This window comes from Suricata suricatta, chromosome 3 (genome assembly GCF_006229205.1).
Source record: "Suricata suricatta isolate VVHF042 chromosome 3, meerkat_22Aug2017_6uvM2_HiC, whole genome shotgun sequence".
Lineage (NCBI taxonomy): Eukaryota > Metazoa > Chordata > Mammalia > Carnivora > Herpestidae > Suricata > Suricata suricatta.
In genome coordinates this window covers 64,201,675-64,222,632 of record NC_043702.1, presented here as the reverse complement: position 1 = coordinate 64,222,632, position 20,958 = coordinate 64,201,675, and the positions used below count along the sequence as shown (strand labels likewise).

Genomic DNA, 20,958 nt, shown 5'->3' with positions numbered 1-20,958 from the left:
TAGTTGGGTCCCATTTTTTTGTTGTTGTTTTGGTTTTTATTGTTGTTGTGTCTGTTTTTGTTTTTATCCAGCCACTCTATGCCTTTTGACCAGGGAATTTAATCCATTTACATTTAGAGTAATTATGATTAAGTAGGACTTACTAATGCCATTTTCTTAATTGTTTTCTGGCTCTTTTGTAGTTCCCTTGTGTCTTTATCTCTTTCTGATTTCCTTTGTGAATTGGTGTCAATATGCTAAGTGCATAGTGTTGATATGTTAAGATTCCCATTTAATTTTTTGTGAATCTACCATAGGTTTTTGCTTTTTGGTTACCATGAGGCTTACCTAAAATATAATCTTTGTAACAATCTATTTAAGCTAGTAACACCTTAAATTCAAATGCATAAAAAACTTTTATGCTTTTACTCCACCTTTTATGATTTTAATGTAACAATCTATATTTTTATAATGTGTATTCATTAACCAATTATAGTAGCTTTAGTTATTTTTAATACCTTTGTCTTTTAACTTTTATATTATACTTAAGTAGTTAACATACCACCACATTACAGTATTAGAATATTCCAAATTTGACTATACGTTTACATTTACCAGTGTTTTGTATATTTTCATATGTTTTCATGTTACTATTAAGCATTTCATTTCAGATTAAAGAACTTCCAGTATTTCTTATAAGGCAGGGCTAGTGGATGAACGATCAGCTTTTGTTTGTCTGGTAAAATCTTTGTTTCTCTTTCATTACTGAAATATAACTTTGCTGAAAGTTCTTGATTGACTTTTTCTTTTCTTTCATCACTTTAAATATATCATCCTGCTTTCTTTTTGCCCATTTGTTGAGAAATCTGCTGGTTGACTAATGGAGGTTCCTTTGTAGGTTACAATTTTTCTTTTCTCTTTCTGCCTTTAGTATTTTGCCCTTGTCTGATTTTGACAGTTTTATTATGTTTCTTGCAGATCATTTTAAATTGAAATTATGGGGTGACCTATTATGGTAATGTATATCCAAATCTCTCCTCAGGTTGGGAAATTCTCAGCCATTATTCCTTTTAAATAAGCTCTCTATTTCTCTCTTTTTTTTGGAATTTCAATAATTCATACCTTGTTTCTTTTTATGGTGCTCATAGATCACATAGGCTTTCTTTATGTTTTCATTCTCTTTTCTTTATTCTTCTTTAACTGGATAATTTCAAATTTCTTTCTTTCTAACTCATAGATTCTTTCTTCTGTTTGGCCTAATTGACTATTGATGCTCTTTATTATATTTTTTTATTTCATTTCATTGAATGCTTCAGCTCCAGAATTTTCTTTGGTTCTTTTTTGTGTACTCCTTAGGCATCTACCAAAGCTCTCTGCTACTGCTGTCTTTGGAAGTTCACACAAGGAACCAGCTGCAGAGTGGGAGTGGTGTGTGGGTGAGACATTCAGGGCAGTCATAGAGATACATGGGTGATGCTTTCCCAGCAGCTCATGTGTGGACTTCTTGATAGAGTCCACAATGCAGCAATCAGGGACCATATCCTTTTAATGGCCTCGAAGTATTTTGTCTATCACTCTCCCAATCTCATCCCTTTGCCTAGTCATGGAACTTCCAATTTAGTAGCCTGGATTCTTCAAGATAGAAAGAAGTTTCTTTGGAAGAGTCCCACACAGTTGGGGAAGTCAAGTAAACACTTACCTGTTCTCCCCTTTCCCTATGGTAGAAATCATGGCTGATAATGTCTCAGCCATAAGCTGTGCTATCTTTGAGGAAGGGTGGTGCAAGCAAAGTCAAGCTGGTTATCTTATACACTCCAGTACATTCCAAAAATTTTTTCTTCTCCACTGGAGTGATAGAAATACTCTTTTAGAAATCTAGACTTCCACACATTGGCTTTCTTGTCCATGGGGGACTGCCAAGTCAGTGTTATTCAGGTACTCCTGGGCTGTGACTGACATGGACCAGAATCTGTATACAGGTTTCTGCAGGGACTGCAAGTGATACAGAAGTCTCTCTGCTATTACCTGATGCACAGGTTGGTAAGTACTGAGTCACTTAGCATACGGTCTGGACCCCACAACTCCCACAGAGGCACTTTTGTTCAGGGGTGAATTTTTGTTGTGGAAGTTGGGGAGGGAATATTAAGGATGTCTTATGATGCTGACATCACTTCACTAAATTATTAGGATATAATTGAAATTTGGTTTATCTGTCTTAAAATTTATTCATGCATGTCTTCTAAGTCTTAGCATAGTTGATTTTCTTAAACACCTAATGTCTTTATTACTTTATTTATAGAAAGTTTCCTCTAACATAAATATGCCAACTAGTTATTAGAAGATGTATCACTTTCCAATTGATCATATACTGAAAATAACTTCCACTGAATATATTTCTGTCTTCAGTAGATTTCACAGTTTCAGTAAAAATTTTTTAAAATTGATGTGAACTTTGTCTTAATTAGATCTAACTCAAATGTCACTTCTTTTGTAATGCTCTCTCTGATATTTTCATATGCAATGTCACATTTTCCTCTGTACTTCTACTGCATCCTGCAGCTATCTCTCACCTATCATAATGTGGACTAGTCAGATATATGCCCACCTAGGTCATCTCTCATATGAAAGTGTGCACTGTAAAAGAACAGACATTTGTATTATAGTTCTACTGAGCTACCCAGTACTTATATATACTGCCTTCCATAGAAGGTGATCAGTATGTCTGCTGAGTTCTCATCATTTAAAACTTCACTTGGGGTACTATTTGAAATGTCTTACTTTCACAGCATAACTATGTTCTACTTCAAGTGACTTCTTAAATTATTTCTCTGCAGTTTGCTTTATTATAAATGCTTTAAATAGCTTTTAAATTTAGTGGTTTGGTAGGCTACATAGGGATTTGCAAAAGGATATAGATTAAGCATATATTAAATTTTCAGAGATAACTTAAATGATTAATATTATTGTGGGGAGGTAGCTCTCTCTGTCTCTGTCTGTCTCTCTCACACATACATATGCACACACACACACATGATCTCAATTTCCAAATCTCATTCATAATGAATTCTACTACTCAATGAGTAAATAATTTTTATAACCAATAACAGAACCAATCAACAATAATCACACACACATGTGCACACAAACACAAAAATACCCATAGTCTATTCTTTCCAGTCATCATATCTATCTTCAAAAATGCAACATAATAAATAAAATGACCTCGCCTCTAGAGGAGTTGGTGAAATACAGATTACAATACTCTTCTGACATCATGATAGCATAGTATGTGTATTTTGTAAGATATTTTGAATCCTTAACTACAAAGTTGTTTAAGATAACCCCTCACTCAGCCAATATATTTAATCTCTAATCTCATACTGATCATCACCTGATCACCCCTGAGCTTCTGGTTTCTCAGATTTCTGATTATGACTCTTCAAAAAATTCTGCTCATTATTAAAGGCTTGAAAGAGTTATAAAGGAAACAAAATATGATTTAGTAAGTCAATATAATATGTTTTACAATTCAAAACATTCTAAGATGTGAGCCAATTTGGGCTATATTTAAGTATATAATATTTTAGTTTTTGTGACAATGTTTCTAGCAAATGAAGGGAAATGATATTTCATGAGCTAATGTTCTTTACAGCAAGAACAGAAACAGACTAAGGAAAATGTTAATAACAAAAAAAGTCTAGGTATTGGGTAACTCATAGACATGGCATCAGAAAGGACATGTGTGATGTTCTAATATAGAGATGATAAGAACCAGTGGAACATCAGTGATTCCAAAATGGGATATCAAAAAATAAAATACTACAAACTACAACAATAATAATAAAATTAAAAAATCAGTGGAGGTATATTTTTATATTTAGACTAATTTTATTTTTTTAATTTTTTAATGTTTATTTATTTTTAAGACAGAGAGAGACAGAGTGAAACAAGGGAGGGGCACAGAGAGAGTGAGACACAGAATATGAAACAGGCTCCAGGCTCTGAGCTGTCAGCACAGAGCCTGATGCAGGGCTTGAACCCACCAACCGCGAGATCACGACCTGAGCCAAAGTCGGACACTTAACTGACTGAGCCACCCAGGTGCCCTTATATTTAGACTTTTAAAGAAAGCATGACCACTCTTATCTCAGGAATTTAATGAAAAGTGTTGCCTATGTTGGTATGTTGGGTATCTTGTAGCCCAGTGACTGTGTTACCTTACATGGCATAAAGTTCTCTGTGATAGTTTAGCAAATGAGAATTGATTAGAAAAGTCTTAATTCTATTGGACTAGCCACTGATAATTCCATCAGATTCAATAGAAAGAATAACTTCTGTACTGCATTTCTTTTGAATTATAAGTAAATTAATATATGTTAGCTTTACACTTAGTGATTCCTGGGAGTAAAGGGACAAATTAAAAGTTGGGGAAGAAAGAGACAGAGGGAGAGGAGAGAAAGAGAGAAGGAAGGAAAGAAGGAGGGAGGGAGGGAGAGAGGCGGGGGGGTGGGAGGGTAGTTGAAGGTTTTTTTTATGTGCAATTTTTAATTTGTAAACTAAGAACTTTCATAGCTTTTTGTAGTGGACTATATAATGGCCCCAAAGATATCCATGCCATAATAGTCCCTGGACTCTGAATGTTACTATATATGGCAAAAGAGACTGTAGTTTTTATTAAGTTAAGGATCTTTGTTTAAAAATTTTTTCTAAACGTTTTATTTATATTAGAGAGAAAAATAGACACAGACAGAGTGCAGGTGGAGAAGAAGCAGGGAGAGAGGGAGACACAGAATCTGAAGCAGGCTCCAGGCTCTGAGCTATTAGCACACAGCCCAACGTGGGGCGTGAACCCATGAGCAGTGAGGTCATGACCTGAACCGAAGTCAGATGCTTAACCCACTGAGCCACCCAGACACCCCAAGTTAAAGATCTTAATATAAGGAGATTATCCTGAATGGGCCCTAAATATAATTACAAGAACTTTTATAAGAGGAAGGCAGGAAAGATTTAAGTACAGAAGAAGTAGGAGACACAATGACAGAATCAAGAGATTGGAATAATGCAGGGGAGGATTCACAGACCAGGGAGATGTGATGACAGTAGCAAGAGGTTGGAGTAATGAAATGGAGGATTCACAGAGCTAGAAAAAAACTGAAGAATCTATTATGCCTCTTAAGGAGGTGTGGCCCTGCCGACACCTTGGTGTCACCCCAGTAAAATTCATTACTGACTTTTGACTTAGTTTATAAATTAAAAACCACCAAGTTTGTGTTGACTTGTTATAACAGCCATAGGAAACTAGTACACTCTGTTATTAAGTAGAACTATATCTATATATAGAGAGAGACATAGAACTAAAGCATGCCTTAGAACTAAGGCATTTAGCAAATTAGAATCTTTGACGCCAATAACCTGTGTTTTTTTCCTATGTGAGTCAATTTTTGATAATTTAAAGGAAATAAATACATAATATTACTAGTGAGCATCTGTTATTTATTCTTTAAGAGCTAATTTGAGAAGCATATTGTCAATTTTATAGTCAAAAGAAGAAGATTGATTTTCAAATTTATTGATGGCTATATCAAGGGTCAGCAAACTGTGGCCTTTTATAGCTTCTTTTGTTTAAGATAGTTGGGAAATAAGACTATTTTGTGTCACGTAACAATTACATGAAATTTGAATATTAGGATCCAGCAATAAAGTTTTATTGAAGGGCCCATGCTTATTTGTTAATGTATATTTGTCCATGTCAACATGCATGCTACTGGGATAGAGTTGTAGAGCTGCAGCAGAGACCATATGGCCCACAAACCCTAAAACATTTACTAAATGGCCCTTATAGAAACTGAGCTGCAGACCTCTGGCCTGTGTACTCACATTGTACTGTTATTGCAAAGTATAAGTATTAGACAGTATTTAAACATCTGGATGAATGAACTTAAACACTAAAATGTATAGGTATGTCTCTCTCTATATATAGATATAGATACATAGCCTTTTACTTTTACCATTTTTTCAGTTGATTCTTTTAGTTTTTCTATATATATAATTTTGCTTGTAGATAATTATGCTAATTATATCTACTATTTTCTAATACTTATTTTTTATGTTTTTATTTTAATTCCAGTTAGTTAACATACAAGTGTTATATTAGTTTCAGGTGTGCAATATAGTGATTCAAGAACTCCATCCATTCCCTGGTGCTCATCACAAGTGCACTTCTTAATTCCCATTACCTTTTTAACCAATTCCGCCCCCACCCACCTTCCCTGATAACCATCAGTTTGTTCTCTATAGTGAAGAGTCTGTTTTTTAGTTTGTCTTTCTTTTCTTTTGTTTATTTCTTTAATTCCACATATGAATAAAATCATATGGCATTTTTCTTTCTCTGACTAATTTATTTCACTTAGCATTATACTCTCCATTTCCATCCATGTCATTGCATTGGCAAGACTTGATTATTTTTTTATGGCTGAATAATATTCATACACACCACCCACCACTTCTTCTTTATCCATTCATCAATCAATGGACACAGGTACCTCCATATCTTGGCTATTGTAAATAATGCTGCTATAAACATAGTTATACGTGTATTCCTGTGAATTAGTGGTTTTATATTCTTTGGGTAAATACCCAGTATTGCGATTGCTGGATCATAGGGTAGTTCTATTTTTAACTTTTTGAAGAACCTCCATACTATTTTCCAGAATGGCTGCACCGGTTTACATTACCACCAAAAGTGCAAGAGAGTTTCTTTTTCTCCATATCCTCAACAACACTCCTTTCCTGTGTTGTTGATTTTAGCCATTCTGTTAGGTGTGAGGTGATATCACATTGCAGGGTTTTTTAAAATACTTTATTGTCAAATTGGTTTCCATATAACACCCAGTGCTCTTCCACACAAGTGCCCTCATCCATTACCACCACCTTCCTTTCCCCTTCTCCCCTCCCCCTTCAACTCTCAGTTCATTTTCAGTATTCAATAGTTTCTCGGGTTTTGCGTCCCTCTCTCTCCCCAACTCTCTTTCCCCCTTCCCCTCCCCATGGTTCTCCATTAGGTTTCTCCTGTTCTCCTGTTAGACTTATGAGTGCAAACATATGGTATCTGTCCTTCTCCGCCTAACTTATTTTGCTTAGCATGACACCTACTTTGCTACAAATGGCCAGATTTCATTCTTTCTCATTGCCATGTAATACTCCATTGTGTGTGTGTGTGTGTATATATATATATATATATATACACACCACATCTTCTTGATCTGTCCATCAGGTGATGGGCATTTAGGTTCTTTCCATGACTTGACTGTTGTTGACAGTGCTGCTATGAACATTGGGGTACATGTGCCCCTATGTGTCAGCACTTCTGTATCCCTGGGATAAATCCCTAGCAGTGCTGTTGCTGGGTCATAGGAGAGTTCTATTGATAGTTTTTTGAGGAACTTCCATACTGTTTTCCAGAGCGGCTGCACCGGTTTACATTCCCACCAACAGTGTAGGAGGGTGCCCGTCTCTCCACACCCTCGCCAGCATCTATAGTCTCTTGATTTGTTCATTTTAGCCACTCTGACTGGTGTGAGGTAGTATCTCAGTGTGGTTTTGATTTGTATTTCCCTGATGATGAGTGATGCTGAGCATCGTTTCATGTGCCTGTAGGCCATTTGGATGTCCTCTTTGGAGAAGCGTTTGTTTATGTCTTCTGCCCATTTATTCACTGGATTATCCATTTTTTGGGTGTGGAGTTTGGTGAGTTTCTTGTAGATTTTGGATAGAACACATTGCAGTTTTGATTTGCATTTCCCCAATGATAGGTGATGATGATATCTTTTCATTTGGCTGTTGGCTATCTGTATGTCTTCTTTGGAGAAACCCCTGTTAATGTCTTCTTCCCAATTTTTAAATTGGATCATTTGTATTTTGGGTGTTGACTTTTATAAGTTTTTATATGTATTGGCTGCTATGTGTGTGTGTGTGTGTGTGTGTGTGTATACATATATATATACACTATACTATATACATTCTTTGGATATGGCATTTGCAATATTTTCTCCTATTCCATAGGTTGCATTTTAGTTTTGTTGACTGTTTCTTTTGCTGTGCATAAGCTTTTTATTTTGATGTAGTTCCAATAGTTTATTTTGCTCATTTCCCTTGCCTCAGGTGACCTATCTAGGAAAAGTTGCTATGGCTGATGTTAGAGAAGTTACTGCCTCTGCTGTCTTCCAGGATTTTTATGGTTCAGGTCTCATACCATTTTAAATTTATCTTTGGGTATTATGTTAGAAAGTGTCCAAGTTTCATTCTTTTGCATGTTGCTGTCCAGTTTTCCCAACACCTTTTCTTCAAGAGGTTTGTCTTTTTCCTTTTGGATATTCTTTCTGACTTTGTCAAAGATTAATTGCCCATATAATTTTGGGTTTATGTATGAGTTTTCTATTCTGCTACACTAGTATATGTGTTTATTTTTGTGCCAGGACCATACTGTTGTGATCACTCCACTTTGTAATACAATTTGAAGTCCAGAATTATGATATCTCCAGCTTTGCCTTTCTTTTCCAAGATTATTTTGGCTATTCAGAGTCTTTGTGGTTCCATACAAATTTTAGGATGGTTTTTCTAAAAGTTCTGTGAAAATGCTGTTGGTATTTTAATAGGGATTAAATTAAATGTATAGGTTGTTTTTGGTAGTATAGAAATTTTAACAATATTTGTTCTTCCAATCCATGAGCACGGAATGTCTTTCCATTTCTTTGTGTTGTCTTCCATTTCTTTCATCAGGTTTTATAGTTTTCAGAGTACATGTATTTCACTGCTTTGATTAGGTTTATTCCTACATATCTTATAATTTTTGGTGCAATTATAAACAGGATTGAGTCCTCAAGTTCTCTCTTTGAAGCTTTATTATTGGTATGTAGAAATACAATAAATTTCTGTACATTGATTTTTGTATCCTGCAACTTTACTGAATTCTTTTGTCAGTTCTAGCAGTTGTTTTTGATGGGATCTTTAGAATTATCTGTATATAGTATCATGTCATCTGCAAATAGTGAAATTTTTACATCTTTTTTTAGTGTTTACTTATTTATTTTGAGAGAGAGACAGAGAGGGAGAGAGAGAGAATCCCAAGCAGGCTCCACACTGACAGCAGAGCCCAATGCAGGGCTCAATCCCATGAACCAAGAGATCGTAACCTGAGCCAAAATCAAGATTTGGATACTTAACCAACTGAGCCACCTAGGTGCACTAAAAGTTTTACTTCTTTCTTACCAGTTTGGACACCTTTTATTTCTTTACGTTGTTGAATTGCTGTGACTAGGACTTCCAGTACTAGTGTTGTTGAATAAAGGTAGTGAGAATGGGCATCCTTGTTTTGTTCCTGATCTTAGGGGAAAGCTCTCAGTTTTTCCTCATTAAAAGGATGACATTAGCTGTGAGTTTTTTACATATGGTCTTCAGTATGCTGAAGTATGTTACCTCTAAACCTACTTTGTTAAGGGGTTTTTGTCGTGAATGGATACTGTACTTTGTCGAATGCTTTTTCTTCATCTTATTAAAATGACCACTTGGTTCATATTTTTCTTTTATTGATGTGATGTATCACATTGATTGATTTATGAATATTGAACCACTCTTGCAAACCCAAGAATAAATCCCACGTGATCGTGGTGACTATTTTTTTTAAATGTATTGATAAATTTGGTTTCCAGTATTTCATTAAGGATTTTTGTATCTATGTTTATTAGAGATACTGGCCTGTAGTTCTTTTTCTTTTAACTTTTTTTTAATGTTTATTTTTGAGAGAGAGAGAGAGAGACAGAGCTTGAGGTGGGGAGGGACAGAGAGAGGGAGACACAGAATCCAAAGCATGCTCCAGGCTCTGAGCTGTCAGCACAGAGCCCAATATGAGGCTCAAACCCACCAACCGTGAGATCATGGCCTGAGCCAAAGTCAGATGCTTAAGTGACTGAGCCACCCAGGTGCCCCGGCCTGTAGTTCTTTTTTGATGTGATGTCTTTATCTCATTTTGGTATCTGGGTAATGCTGGCCTCAGAGAATGAATGTGGAAGTTTTCCTTCCTTTCCTATTTTTTGGAGTATTTTGAGAATAGGTATTAACTCTTCTTTATTAAAAAAAATTTTTTAATGTTTTATTTATTTTTAAGAGAGACAGTGTGAGCAGGGGAGGGTCAGAGAGAGAGAGAGAGAGTCACAGAATCTGAAGACAGGCTCCAGGCCGTGAGCTAGCTGTCAGCACAGAGCCTGACGCAGGGCTTCAACCCACGAACTGCGAGATCATGACCTGAGCCTAAGCGGGACGTTCAACCAACTGAGCCACCCAGACGCCCCTTAACTCTCTTTAAATGTTTGGTAGAATTCACCTGTGAAACCATCTGGTCCTGGACATTTCTTTGTTGATAGTTTTTTTTTGTATAACTAAGTCAATTTCTTTGTTTGCAATTGGTGTGTTCAAATTTCTATTTCTTCCTTTTCAGTTTTTATAGTTCTTATAAATATAAAATTTTACTTATTTCTTCTAGATGGTACAATTTGTTATATATAGTTTTTCATCATATTCTCTTATAACTTTTTATTCTGTGGTGTTAGCTGTTTTTCCTCCTCTATCATTTATGATTTTATTTATTTGAATCCTTTATCTTTTTTCTTCATAAGTCTGGGTTGAGATTCATCAATTTTTTCCCAAAGAACCACCTCCTTATTTCATTGATCTATTGCTTGTTTAGTTTTTTACTTTCCATATTACTTATTTCTGCTCTAATTTTTATTGTTTCCTTCCTTCTGCTGACGTTAGGTTTCATTTGTTGTTCTTTTCCTATCTTCTTTACATATAAAATTTGATTGTCTGAGATTTTCCTTGCTTCTTGAGGTAGACGGCTTTTGCTGTGTTCAAAAGGTTTTGGATGGTTGTGTTTTCATTTTCATGTGTTTTCATACTTTTTTATTCCTTTTTTTGTTTCTCCTTTCACCCATTCATTGTTATTGTTGCTGTTTTTTAGTTTATTTTTGAAAGAGAAAGACAGAGCAGGAGGAGGGGAGGGGCAGAGAGAGAGGGAGACACAGAATCCAAAACAGGTTCCAGGCCCTGAGCTGTCAGCACACAGCCATATGCAGGGCTCAAACTCATGAGCCATGAGATCATGACCTGAGCCGAAGTCAGATGCTTAACCAACTGACCCACCCGGGGGCCCCCATCCATTCATTGTTTAGTAGTATGTTATTTACGCACCATTTATTTGTGGTCTTTCCAGATTTTTACTTGTGGTTGACTTCTGGTTTCATAGCACTATGAGCAGAAAAGATGCATGATATGACTGATCATTTTTAATTTGTTGAGGCTTGTCTTTTGGCCTAATATGTGACCTATTCTAAAGAATGTCCCATTCTTTAAATGGACATTTTAAAATGGAATATTTTAAAATGGAATGTTCTAAATAGATCTGTTAAGTCCATGTGGTCCTGTGTGTCATTCAAAGCCATTGTTTCCTTGTTGATTTTCTGTTTAAATGATCTGTTTATGTAACTGGGGTGTTAGCATCCCTTATTATTATTGTTACCCGTTAGTTCCTTCATGTTTGCTATTGAATGTTTTATGTATTTGAATGCATTCATGTTGAGGACATAAATATTCTCAATTGTTATATTTTCTTGTTGGATTGTTCCCTTTATTATTACATAGTATAAGTATTGCTACTCCAGCTTTCTTTTGAAATCCATTTACATGATATATGATTCTCCATCCTCTCACTTTCAGTCTGAAGGTGTCTTTAGGTTCAAAATGGGTCTCTTATATGTCGCAAATAGATAAATGTTGTTTCCTCATCCATTCTGTCACTTTGTGTCTTTTGATTGGAGTGGTTAGTCCATTTACATTCAAAATAACCAATAATATATATGTTTTTATTCCCGTTTTATACCTCTTTTGTGGTTGTTTCTGAAGACTTTTTCTGATCCTTTCTTATATTTCTTTCATGATTTGCTGGTTTACTTCAGTGATATATTTGGGGTTTTTCCTCTTTAAAATTTGAGTATTTATTAGTGGTTTTGATGGGTTTTGATTTATGGTTACTGTTAGGTTTGTATATAACACCTTCTGCATATAGCAGTTTATATTGTTGGTAGTCACTTAAGTTTGAACCCATTCTTTACTCCTCTCTCCCCACATTTTAGATTCATGTTGTCATATTTTACATCTTCTAATTTTGTGACTTCCTTGACTGATATTTTATAAGAATATTCATTTTTACTGCTTTTGTTTTTTCTACCTTCATACTGTCATTTTTGGTCTTTCTTTTCCAGAGTCCCCTTCAATATTTCTTGCAGGATTGGTTTATTGGTCATGAACTCCTTTAGTTTTTTTCTTTGTCTGGGACACTCTTTATCTCTCCTTCTATTCTGAATGATAGCCTTGCTGAATAGAATATTCTTGTCTGCAGATTTTTCCCATTCAGCACTTTGAATATATCATGCCACTCCCTTCTGGCATAAAAATTTTCTGCTGAAAAATCCCTATAGCCTTATGAGGTTTCCCCTTGTATGTAACCGTCTTATTTTGCCTTGCTGATTTAAAATTTTTTCTTTATCACTATATTTTGCCATTTTAATTATAATGTCTTGGTGTGGATCTGTTTTTATTGATTTTGTTGGGAGTCCCATGTGACTCCTGGATCTGGATATCTGTTTCCTTCCCTTGATTAGGGAAGTTTTCAGCTGTTATCTCTTCAAATCAATTTTCTGCCCCTTTTTCTCTCTCTTCTTCTTGGACTCCTGTAATATGAATGCTACTACATTTGATGGAGGCACTGAGTTCCCTAAGTCTATTCTCATTGCATCATTCTTTTTTCCCTCTTTTGTTCATCTTGGTTACTTTCTATTACTCTGTCTTCTAGGTCATTAATTTGTTCCTCTGCTTCTTCCAGCCTGTTGCTCAATGCATCGAGCATGTTTCTAATCTTGTTTATTGCACTTTTAATCTCTTATTTTTTTTTATCTCTGTGTTAAGACATCACTGATGTCTTTCATTTCTTTCTCAAGTCCAGTGAGTATCTTTATGATTATTGCTTTAAATGGTCCATTAGGCATGTTGCCTATATCTGCTTCACTTACACTTATGGCTGGGGCCTTGTCCTGTTCTTTCATTTGGGACAAACTTATCTGTCTTCTCATTTAGTCCAAATCTCTGTGCCTATATGTGTGTGTTAGTCAAGTCAGCTACATCTCCTGTTCTTGATGGTGACGGCCTTATGAAGAAAAGGTCCTGTTGTGCCCTGCCGTGTAGTATTCCCCTGTGCCCAGGGCCTGGTGCTTCTGGGAATGTCTTCAATGTGTGCTTCGTATGCTGTGCTGTTGTGCCCTAGCTGCTTTATCCTTCAGACCAGTCACCAGCAGAAGTTCTCTTTGCCTGTTGTGGGGAGTGTTTCATCCTTGGCCTGAATGTGGCACATTTTTAACTGGGTGTGCTCTGGTCTGCTTGTGAAATGAAACCTGTTACCACGGCCGCGGGGACCAAGGCTTCACAAAACTCCGAGGTCAGGAGACACAGTGTTGGCAGGAGTTTGTGCCAGTCTTCTGGGGGAGAAGACCCACCTTGCTGAGAGTGAGGCAAGGCAGCTGGGAAGCTCAGTTGCATTAGAGTGCGGTGGGGATGAAACTTGGTGTAAGCAAGTTAGGTGGCAAGTGTCAGTGCTGTGCTGGTGCCCGCAGGTGGCTCTGTGCTTATGTTTGGGGCTTGGGGAAGGGAAATGACACTTTGTTTCTGGAAGGGCCTCTCCGTGAACACTGCCTCCCTGGGACATGCTCCAAGATAACCAACTAAACTCCCCAGTGAGTGCCTCCAGCGCTTTTCAGATCGTGGTTGCCAGATTGTGTGTTTGCAGGCTGTTTGCCCTTCCTTTTTTCCAAGAGCAGCCCCAGGGTCCTCTGAGCTCTCCCAGAGCCAAGCACACTCACTTTTAATATTCCAGGCTTTAACCCCTCCTAATTTCAAGAACTCGCAGGGTGCCTGGGTGGTTCAGTTGGTTAAGTGTCCAACTTTGGCTCAGGTCATGATCTCAGAGTTTGTGAATTCGAGCCTGGTGTCAAGCTCTGTGCTGACTGCTCAAAGCCTGGAGCTGCTTTGGATTTTGTGTTTCCCTCTCTCTCTGCTCCTCCCCCATTTGCAATCTGTCTTTATCTCAAAAATAAATAATAAAACACTAAAAAAACCAAAAAGAACTCACAAAATTTGGGCCCTCTCGCTTTCCAAGCCCATGGCTATGGGGATTGATTTTTCCCATGTGCTCCCCTGTGTGTCAGTCTGTCTCTCACTCTTCTCGGTGACCAGGGCCCCGCCCCAAGGCAGCAGCCACAATCTGTTTCTCTAAAGCGGAGTCTCTGTGCTTCCAACCTTTTCTACCTTTAGTTTGTAGAATTTGTTCTGCTAGTCTTCAGATTAATTTGTGGAGCATTAAAGATAATTTGATATTTATCTAGTCGTTTTCATGGGACAAATTGAGTCTGGGATCCTCCTACTCTGCCACTATCTTCCTGTCCCCCATTTTTCAATTCTTCTACTAATCAGTGTTTTCTCTATTTGTATCAAATCAATGCTTTCACCTAATTACATTGGCAGATTTTCCTGGAAAAATTAATAGTGAAAATGTCTAGTTTTTCCTAACTTTGAGATAAATATTTATGTTTCATCACTAAAATACATTTATATCAGTACCCATAGTGATATAATTGTATCAAAGTAAATTTTATTTGAGACAGATAGACTTTATCATATAAGGAGATTTCTTATATTTCTCTTTACAGAGAGCATTTATAATAATTTGTAAATAAATGTAAGATTTACTAAATGCTTTTTCACATCTGGATATAGTTCATATTCTTTATTAATCCATTGACACAATCTATTTCATGAATATATTTCCTAATATTGCCACATCGCTAAATTACTATTTTGGGTGGGTTTTAGTGCATTATTTGATTAAGTAGCTGATGAATTTTATTTAAGATTTTTATGTCTTATTCACTAATGACATTGGTTGTAGATTTAATTTTTGGTAAAGTTTTACTATCAAATTTATACTTTTTCTGAAAATATTTTAGATAATTTCCTATTTTTTCTATTGTTAAGCCAGTTTTTTTGACAGTTTTCTTTTATTGCTTTTGAAATATAGTTTATGCACAATGTTACATTAGTTTCAGGTGCACAACATAGGAATTCTACAAGTCTATACAATATGCTGAGTCATGTTTTAAAATATGTAAGTAAAGTGTTTCTAGATAATGCCAATACTTCTTTTCTAGAAGATATCAACAACTCATCTATAAAACAACACCTTATTGTTATTTTAAGGTCGTTTTACCCTTTTTCAATTTATTTTCTTTCAATTTGCCTGCTCAGTTTACTCTTATGGCATTTTGGTAATTTCATTTTCATACGTGTTAACCATTTCATAGAGAATTGCTAAGATTTACTTATTTTTATTATTTTATTAAAAGAACAGACTTCTTAAAATGTTTATTAATTTTGAGAGAGAGAAAGCGAGCAGGGGAGGAGCAGAGAAAGAGGGAGAGAGAGAATCCTAAGCAGTGTGGAGCCAGTCACAGGGCTCAAACTCACAAACCATGAGATCATGACCTGAGCTGAAATCAAGAGTTGGATGCTTAACTGACTGAATCCCCAGATACCCCAAGAATAGTGAAGATTTATAAATTCCAAAATAAGTTTTATAAACTTAGTGTACTATGGTCAAAAATATGAGTTAGGTCTACAAATTCTACTTTCTAGAGTTTACTGAGGTAGGATTTTTTTTGTTGTTTATTTAATTGTTTGTTATCCTGCTAGTTTATTACTATATAACTGATTAGCTTTATAAATTACAAAAGAAAATTTTCTCTGTATGGTACAAAGTTTGGTATATAGTTAATAAAATAACAATTATCTTATTCAAATATTTAATGTTTTTACTTTGTTTACATGTTTCATCTCTCAAAAACTGAGACAAATAGTTTATATCCTCTACAGTTATTGAATTTCTAACAGTGTTGCTTAATAATATACTATTTTTATATTTATAAATTTATGATTAGTGTATTTTTATTGAAGGATTTACCTTTATAAGTATAAAATTATCTTATTTATCCACTTAAGTAATTTTGGAATGAAATATATTTGTCTATAATAATGTTGCAAGCCTTACATTCTTGTTTGTATTTGTCTGATATATTTTCACCCATTTTTTATTTTTAATTTTGGCAATTTGTTCCATGCTTCTTTTAAATAAACAGCATCTGTTCAACTTTTGCTTTGTGGTCTAATTTAGTACTTTTTGTTATTTAATGCAAATAAACCAATTCACAATTTGTTATCATCGGTGTTAGGTTTATTTGGGCTTTTTTCAGACAACTTGGTTTCTACGTTTACTTTTTATTATTTCTCCTGACTTGCTGAAGTATATATTAGAATCATCTTTTTATGAAGGGTACATTGATGATGTATTTCTTAACCTCCTGCTCTGTGAGAATGTTTCTCATGTATCCTCATTTAGGAATGGCAATTTCAGGTAGAAAAGAATATGCAGCCAGAGTTCTGTTTGTGTTTTTTCCTTCTTTGGAACTAACCATTTTCCCTACCAGGAACTTGAAGGATTTGAATTTTTATTTATCTTTTAACTTTCTCTGTCTTAGTAGGATATGTCTAGATTAGGAGTTAGTTTCCTTAATTTATTTGTATTTGATGACCCTTTTTGATTTACAGACTCTTGATATAAAGATTCTATTCTTTCCTGAGATTAAAAATTGTTGCAACTACTATGTTGGCTTTAGTTTCTCCTGAAAATTGCTATCTTTAACTATAGCATCCTCTGGCTTTTGCTTCATATATATATTTGTAATAGTCATTCTTCTGTTTTCCTCTCTTTTTCCTTTTAAATCTGTGGAGATGTCTTGAGTTTGTCTTCTTTGCAACAGATTTAATTTTCTTTGTTTTCAAATCTGCTGTTTACTGTTTATATTGTACCATGAATTTACCCATGCAGTCCAGTTGGACTCTCTTACTAACTGCTAGCTTTACTTTCACTTTTAAAATATCCTCTTAATCTTAATCAGGGTATATTTAAATATTAAAATGTCCTCTTCTTCTTTTTGTAGTAATTCTGTTTTATAAGGAGTTATCTACAACATTATTAAGATTATGTCCCTTATTTTGAATAATGACCTTTTTTTACATGTCTGGTAATTTTTTCCTGCTTATTCATCCTTACAGATGATATTCTGTGCTGTATAACATTGGGATTTGAGATGGTTCTATCATGTACTGGTTTCCTATAAACATTTAAAAATCTTTTAGGCAAAAGAGAAAGCTTTAAATTTCCAGTTGTTTCAACTTTGCCAGTTCAAAGGTCCAGTGGCCTAAGGAAAATAGGAGAGATCACAGCAGGGACTGTGTAGATTTGGCAGCCAGGACTAATCTTATTTCCTGAATTCAGTTGCCTTCATGGGAGCAGTATTCCTGTTCTTTGTCTGGCATGACTATTTGCACCTGTTGTAATCTGAGCATAGACTTTGCCATCTGGCAAACATCTCAGAAATTTAGATGATATTCTCAGTGTCCCACTGTTGCTGCAAAACTTACTCTTGCTCCAGCCCTTGCTGTGGGATCCAGTTGTGATCATGGTGCTCTATAGGCATATTTTTTATTTATTTCTGAATTGAACTGATCTTCCTTATGCCTACAATCCTGGATGTGTTTAGTTTTCCTGTAGTCAGCTTCTGTGGACTATTCTAGAAAAAGACACTATGGCATGTTAAACTCTCTTCCTAGCTTTGACCCATGTTTTCCTTCCTCAACTTATTTCAGAGTGTGCAATGCTCTTCTCACTTGCATCTGGCAAATGGGAGGGTGGTGAGTTGGAAGAAGAGTGATTAGATGCCTGTGTTTGACAGACCTTTACCCGAAAGTAAATGAGTAGAGATCCTAAGATTATTCGTGAGTAGAGATATATAATAGAAATATCCGCTGACTCTAATAATAAATATTTTTATTTACTTCATAGAAAACAACTCCCATTTTTATTATTATTCAGTTAGAATTTCTTCTATTGTTCTTTTTTAAAAATCTCATAACCTTTTCTTTTCTTCAAAGTCAACAAATTATTACCAGTGGAAAGAGGACAAAACTAGGAGCCAGAAAAACAGAACTCTTGTCCTAGATCTGATGCTATCTATACTCTGAAATTCCATGAACTTAGATTTTACCAGCCTTAACATGAAAGAAATAGACCACATTCTTTCTAAAGTGCCTTCTACCTCTATATTTCTTCAAGTCCATATTAATGGAACCATTGCGAGGCTGAATCCACACCTAAAAATCTATGTAGAGTAGATCAAGGAGGGATGAAGTTAATTATTTATTTAAAAGATAAGAGGTGGTTCAGCATTCCAGTTCTAGATTACTAGTAAAATGGAGAATTTATAGGCTAGCTAACTGGTGTGCTATTCAATGGGTTATCCTTGGCTTTACCTTATGAACTTTCTCTGTCCTATTGACATTATATTATTTGCAGAAGTAAAATATGCCAATTATCTCAAGTTAGGGGTACTGTTGGGACAGTGATTTGGGAAATGCACCATGTGGATCTTTTCTGCAGCAGATTGTCTATCACAGAGAGTATTGCTCCAGTTCTGTTACCTTTCCTCACACTTTGCCTGACCCACACTATAGTCACTATGCATCCTTGTGTATGATGTTGAATGTGTTTTGGATTTTTGAAAAAGAGAAAAAGGAATTATCTTTCAATCTTACTTAAAAGTGTTGCTTTGTAATAAATACGGTTACTATTACTGTTTCTCTGCATATTTCTTAATCTGCACAATGAAAAGTAGTTTTTGAGTACTTTGGTTATCTCTCAAATGGAATAGCCTTTATTTTCTTTAAACTGATAATTAGTAGAAAATGTTGCAAGCAAAATAAAGTTTCAATACAGTCTTAAAGCCAATTAGCGTTTTATCCAGATATCTCTCCTGCCAGGAAATGGTAGAAGGATACAGACTAGGGTTCATAAAATGCCAAGGTCTGGAGATTTTGATCTTCTGTGTGTGTGTGTTTCATGCCCATCTCTAATAATGACTGAGACGTTTCTAACATGCATTCCTTCCCTATTCCTTACCAATGAAGCTGCTTTTTGTTGAATCTTTAAATATTGATGGCTTTTTCTCCTTATTATTGGCCTCTTTTGTGAAGTGATAATTCAACTTTCCTTTGAACAAAAATTCCATTCACATTTTATATTCATTGACAATTTAAAATATCAGGATATTTTTTCTTAATACTATTTTCACATTCAGCCAGACTAACAATTTTAAATAAAGGAAGATGGCTTTTTTTTTTTTACTATTTCATTGCATTTCTTTTTACTGAAGTAATTTTAAAATATTTTATGTTAGTTAATAATGTATCTCTTTTCAATTCCCTTTTCTGAAAGATTATTATATTTCTCCTTATTCTAGCAAAAAGTCTGGAAATATTTACTTTCTCCTAAAAGCATATATCTGTATATCTTTTCATTTAAAAGACTGTTTATTAGCTATTCAAACTTCTCAATTTTTTTCTATTATGAAATAAGTAGAAGCATTCATTCTTGACATCCTCACCCCCAACACACCAACTGAATTTCCAGATGACTTTCTTATATAGAAGATTCCTCAGTAACATCCTTGATTTTAGTTCTCTTCTTGCTTCAATATTTCAGGGCAGAATAAGTTTTCTTATTTCTTACCTTTCATTCTGTCTTCATTCATAAATTTAGGTGGCTTCATATGGAATTTGACTTCAGAGAACATGGAGATGAGTGAGGGCTGTGAAAGACAGAGAAGCTGTCTGTCTCCTGTGCTTTATCCTCCAGACAAGAAGCTTGGAGTCTTCTTCATCTTATGCAGTTCTCTCTCCACCCATATTCAGTCAAACTTCGAATTTTACTAAAGTAACTTCAGAAATACTCAAATAATTTTTCCTCATTCCATTGCTTCTGCCTTGGCATACATTGTCTCTTGGCTGGACTCTTATAATAGCTTTTTATCTTATCTCCTGTCCTAAACGGCTTCACAGTTCAGAGTTCTTCCATAGTATCAGAATAATATCTAAGAAATAAATCTGATTATACTGTTTTACTGAGTAGTGTTCCCCAATATTCCCTGTATCCTCATTATAAAATTCAGATTGCTTAATTTGCACATGAGGTAACTCCACCACATGGACTTCATACTCCTCGTGAGAGTCTACTGTATATAAAGCCTGCATAGGTGGCAGTAGTCATAATCTGACCTGGTAATCATAGACCTAAAATAAAATTTTGAAATCTTAACACTGTAGCATGAAGTAGAGCCATGACTAATATTTTACAGTCTATATAGGTGATTTTAATCACCATGAAAACATGGTGTTTGCACCAAGTTGTTGAGAACTTGGACTCAGACATCAGGTTTCCACAGGCCATATTCTGGCTTCTCTACTTACTAATCTGTCCTTGGGCAAGAAAGAAACCTCTTTGGGTCTTCTTGTGTATAATAAGTATAATAATTGTTATTACCCTAGAAGTTATCATGAAAATCAATTAAATAATAAGTTTGAAGTGATTAGGCAAATTTTATCTTTTTGTTAACCTCAAACTTAAGAATTTTATTCCATTTACTCTGACGTTTCCCTATACTTAGTTTCCTTAAGCAAGTTTGTGCACCTAATTCCTTTATTTCTTTATCACCCAGTTATTGCTTATCTACTTGCACTAGTGTACTAAAACTGTAATCTTAATATGTTATTATTTTCATATTAACATTTTATAAAACTTAAGATATTTTATAATATACACTTTTCTTCTTGATAGTTCTCTTTTCTTATTAAAAACTTTAGCAACTTGCCATTGACCTTTGACATTCTATTTGACATCTTCTCCACTTTGGCCTCTATCATTTTCCCTGA

General features: G+C 35.1%; 1 protein-coding gene across 1 annotated transcript in view; it reads left to right on the top strand.

Moving 5' to 3' along the window:
- The window catches only part of LOC115287760 (sodium channel protein type 2 subunit alpha), a 142,088-nt gene that overhangs the window by 19,645 nt on the left and 101,485 nt on the right, over positions 1-20,958 (top strand). The window lies entirely within an intron of this gene.